This window comes from Musca domestica, unplaced genomic scaffold, assembly GCF_030504385.1.
Source record: "Musca domestica strain aabys unplaced genomic scaffold, Musca_domestica.polishedcontigs.V.1.1 42, whole genome shotgun sequence".
In the NCBI taxonomy this organism is placed as follows: Eukaryota; Metazoa; Arthropoda; class Insecta; order Diptera; family Muscidae; genus Musca; species Musca domestica.
The window spans coordinates 1,531,913-1,537,703 of NW_026712329.1; positions in this window are offsets into that span (position 1 = coordinate 1,531,913).

Here is a 5,791-nt window from a genome sequence, read left to right on the forward strand (position 1 = left end):
CTAACATATTGTAGTGTTGTAGGGTATCATATGGTCGGCCCCGCACGACTATAGCCTTTGCTTACTTGTTTACTTGTTATTTTTGAAAATTCTAACTGTTTTCTTCTACCGATCTTACTGGAGTTTGGAACACGTTTGAGTCCAGATACTTTGAATAAAAATGTTTTCTTTTCCGAATGTTAAAAAAATGGCAAAAACAGGCTGTAAAAGCATTTCCAACTGCATTCCCAGTAGATTAAAAAAAAATCTTTTATTCCTGAAAAAAAACAAACAAAATAAACGATTTTCCTCATTACCAAGTAGTGAGAAACAACGGCATAGAGTGTGTGTATCTGACCACAAAACGGAAGTTTGCGAGTTTGAGACTCGGCTTTCTTAATGAGCACAAATGACACACTGTAACACAAAATAAACCAGTAAAGAAAGTCCTAAAGTCGGGCGTGGCCGAGTTTATGATACCCTACACCACTTTACTAATTTAGTTGAGCTTCACATAACAATTAAAAGTTTTTTATGGCAGAATTCAATCATACACCCAATTATTATATTTATAATTTTAAATTCAAAGGACTAAATATGCCGAAGCATTTGTGTCTTTTAAATTCGGACTTGTATTGCCCATTTGGTGCAAAATTAATTTGAAATTAGATAAAGATATATATGGGAGCTATATCCAAATCTGAACCGATCTCGATAAAATTTGGCAAATATATTTCTGAGCTGTATTTTATATATTTCCCTGAATATTGTTGTTACAGAGTGCATATTACGGCTGCGGAGGACAAAAATAACAAATCGTATGAACAATATATATGGGAGCTAAAGCTATATATAAACCGATCAAATTTGGCATACTTATTTTCAGGCCTAATTTGGTTGTATGTGCAAAATTCCATACTAACCGGGCTGATATTACACGTTTGGTGCACAATAGAAGGCAAATCGGAAGAAGATATATATGGGAGCTATATCTAAATTTTAACCGATTATCTCCAATTTCAATAGGGTTCGTCCTTGGGCTAAACAAATGTTGTTTGGAAAATTTCATCTCAATCAGATAATAAATGCGACCTGCATTTTGTTCACAAGAATACATGGACGGACAGACGGGCGGACGGACAGACGGGCGGACGGACAGGCGGACTGACATGCATAAATCAACTCAGAAAAAGATTCTATGCAGATCATCAAAAGGAACTATGGGTCTATCTCGTTTCCTTTTCCCTGTTACAAACAAATGCACAAAGACATAATACCCTGACCACCTTGTAGTGTAGGGTATAAAAAGTGGAAAGTGGGCTTAAAAAAATAATAAGAAAGTGTGAAGTTCAACAGGTTGAGCTCTTAATGACCTCCACAATGAAGTAAAGAAAAATAAAAGAACCAGGATTGAATGTTGAGTCCACTTCCATTTTTGTTAGTGAAATCGGTTGGAAAAGTCTTAAGAATGGCGAAAAGTCGATTGTACCGGTTTGCTACAATAGTGTATGATATATATTGCAAGTTTCAAATACATTATGAAAACTATTAATAAGTCGTAAGTATGGCCGGGCCGAACTTTTGATACCATCCACCATGATATTAACAAAGTGAAAATGAAGACAATTTTTTTGTAAAGCAGTTAGAACCCCACTGGAAACGAAATTCAATAATTCTGTTTAAAAAATCTGATGTACCGCCTTGTGAATATCAGTCAAATGAAAAATAAGAATATTACAGTTGTCCTCTGCCAAACTCTATATACCGAATTTTAAACGATATATCTGAAAAATGTGGCTAAAGTTATATGGGATATAGCAAAACCTGAACCAATATAGGCTATGATCTGCCACAAGAGGTAGAACCCATTTTGAATCGTAAGTCCTGAATTATAAACAATTCAGTTAGAAGATGTGCCTTTAATCTTGGAAATACTGAATATCGGGAGGTACTGTATATAGGCAATGTTCTGCCACAGGAGGTAGAACCCATAATGAGAATTGTCTAATGTGGCTTAAAAACCTAACATACCGAATATCGGGAGGTACCGTGGGACCACTTGGTCCATTTACGAAGTTAATTTAATTTTGTTCGATAGATGACGTGATTACAACAGATAGACAGACGGAGAGGCAGGCGGAAATCGCTAAATCGGCTTCAATTTTACGTTTATCGAGAATATATACACTTTGCATTTGTCTTTATCTCACATATATATTTTCATATATATTATTAATCGGTTATTTTATTTTATACCCCCACAGCCGCAGTATGAACTCCATAACAACGATATTCAGGAAAAAAATCACAGATCAGAACCTTGCCAAATTTTATTGAGATCGGTTCAGATTTGGATACAGCTCTTATATATATCGTAGTCCGATATAACATTTATTCTGCGACTAATGTTTAACATAATTGAAGGGACTTTGACGCATACTACCGAATTAAGCTTGTAAGAAAGTGTGAAAAATTTGATGAAAATCGGTTCAGATATGACTCCCATATTCATTACTCGTCCAATTTGCTATTTTTGTCCACAACATTCGTAGTATGCACTCCAAAACAACGATATTTGGTGCCAACTATCACAGACAGCATAGAAATACAACTGATAATTTTTTTAGATATTAGTTCAGATTTAGACATAGTCCCATATATATTTTTCATCCGATTGTGCACCAAATATATAGTATCAACTTTTTGGTGAAATTTGTATCATATACAACTATAATTCTAAGTCGGAAGGAAGAAATGCCTCTGTCAAATTTAGTGGAAATCGATTCAGAGTAGGATATACCTCGCGTATATTAGTTTCTTTGGTTTTTCAATTATAACAGCTCTAAAGCCATGATACGCATTTAAAAACGATCATAGTTGGTATGAAGTGCTTCTCATAAAATCCCTATAGAAACGTTTATTTTTTACAGGTAGTTCTACTAAGTATGCCCGACTTTTATATATTCCGCCTGTCTGTTGAAAACACTGTAGAATATACATTTTTTAATCTAAAGTTTTGAAACTTGGCACAAATTATTTGATTCAGGTCCACTCATTTTGAAGTATTTATATTTCATATTTTTTTTAAAAAATTTGGAGGGGGGGAGAGTATTTTGGAATGGGTCTTAGGATAAACTTAAACTTTAGAACTAGAATAGCTTAAAAATTTCGAATAAAAATATAAATCTCATATTGAACGAAAGGGGTACCCCACATGCCTCAACCTGGTGATGTATTCTACTACATCAGCCTACTGTTTCTGGTTGCTCTGACGCGAAAGATCAATATATATTGAATGATAATAATAACTCTAATAAAATGAGAAATATTTCCCCGATTCCCTCAAAATTTTCAGATTATGGAGCACTTGCTCTATAAAGAACGAAAATACTACAATGTTTGTCAATATTAGATTAAGTTTCCCAATAGTCCCGAAACTAATTTCATCCAAGGGAAAACAAGGTATAAAATTTATATTTCGATGACATTGAGGCTGAACGAATCGTATTATATCGAAATCTTCGTTGCATGGAAATTCCAAGTTCATTAAACCCTACGATAATTTAACTATTTTATAAACAATACTTAAACCAAAATTCTGCTACAACCTGCATTTTGAGCATTTAAATTTCGCTGTTCCGACTTATAACATTCTTCCATAAAAATTTAATTGGTTATGTGATTTATATCGCAGTATTTCATTATCCTTTTACGCTCCACAAATACATTCATACGTAACTGCATAACTTTGACAAAAGTTGGCACTGGTTTATAGAATTCAATTTGCCACATATTTTCCAAAAACTGCCATTTCGTAAGTGTTGAAAATATGAAAAGAAACAATAGAGAGAATACTTGTGTTGTTCGTGAAACATTTACTCATATCCTGCGGCAGTGATGACGATGACGACGGCGACGGCAGGCATTACAATGGTATGTGTTTCAAATTTCTTTAAGCGTAATTTCAGCCACATATCCCCCTTTTTCTGGCTTCCGGAAAATATTCAAATGCGTTTGTGTGCAGTTCTTATAGCCGATTGTATGTGTGTCTTTGTGCATGAATTCCTTCATTCCAACCGAAAGGCACACAAGAAGAAGAAAAAAACGAAATCCCCAAATAGTCTATTTGGTGAAATTCTATGCCATCACTTTACAGATTTTTTATTTCATTTCCTCCACGTTCGTTCGCTCGTTCGTTTTGTTCATTTTCCCCCGCTTGTATGTGTGCGAGTGTGTCGTCTTTTCTGATTGTCTATTTGAAAATGGTGTCGGTTTTGACAAATGCAAATAAAAATTTATTGCACGCGAAGACAATGAACACCATCAATAAGTCAAAAGCAGGAATTTCATTTCATTGCCTATAGTTACTACCACTGCCACCATCCAATGCCAGCAGAGTATTATGGATGTGTGTCTTCAAGTGTAAGTCAATGCGTTTGTGTGGCCGTGGAGATAAGTGGCACAGTTTGAGGCAACAGAGGACACTTGATATATTTTTTTCAGCGAAACGTAAAACATCTACCAGCAATAGAATTCGATAATCTTTTAGCTTTGTTTTACTGTTGGCAAAAAGTGTGGAGACCGAAATATGGAGAAGCCAAAGTTACGAGAATTGCTAGGAGCCACAAATACGGGTACCAGATTAACGACAAAAACTGCTTACGAATCGGCATACATGTCTAGATTTACAAACACACAGCCACACGCAAGAAATCACATAAATGGTGTGAGCCAGTTTCGTTTATTACACTAAAATACAAATAAAATCAAAAACTAATTGTACCTTGAGAATTTGATTGGTTCCTCTTACTACCTCCAAATGGTTATAAAAAAATGCGGTTCTTTTAAATTATTTAGTTTTTCTTTAGTTTCGGTGCAAATTACAGGTGTTGTGCTTGTAACTTTTCTTTTGTTTGACAGTGTAATTTGTGGATGAAAATTAAACGCGTTAGTCATACGCCAAGTAAGCCCACAGATTTTTGTGTAGATGTATTGGTACTGTCCATCACACATATAAATGGATACATAGATTTTCAAGACACAGTGTCGAAAGTTATACACATTTTTGCAACTTCCTCCATAATATGAGAAACTTGTTAAATTTGTCATTACGTTAGTAATTCATTATATACAGGGTGAGATAAAAAACCCTACAACACTATGTGTTGGGGGTATTATAAGTTTGATTCGACCAAAAATTATGTAACACCTCGAAATATTGGTTTCCCACATAGGAAAGTATATATGGATCTTTCTATCTCGCCGAGATGAGTCGATATAGCTATGTATGTCCGTCCGTCCGTCTGCCCATGTTAATTTGTAATGAAGCTACAGGTCGCAATTATGAACCGATCCTTACGAAATTGAAAATGGCGGGGGGTTATGGTCAGAATAGAACCCTATTGTTTTTGGAAATGATCGCACGTTGAAATGGACCAAAAACAGAAAAAAATCCTGATTTTGCAGTTGCTCTATATTCCACAATTATGAAACAATCGAAAATTTACATGGAGTTAGAGTTTAGGAGTGGGCAGAAACCTACCAATTTCGGTGGTCATCGGACAATAATTAGCGGATAAAATAGAGTCTAATTTTTATGTAAAAAATAGGAAAATGTCGACTAAACCGTGAATATTTCCAATCACAGCCAAATCAGAATTACGCTAAAATATCACTTCTGATCGTTACATTGATGTTAATAGCGAAGACATCGGATATATGTAAAATAATTGATCTTATTTATTCTGCTTATAAATCAAGAACCGCTGGGCTGATTTTCAGAATTCCCATCAATTCGGAATGGTATTTTACC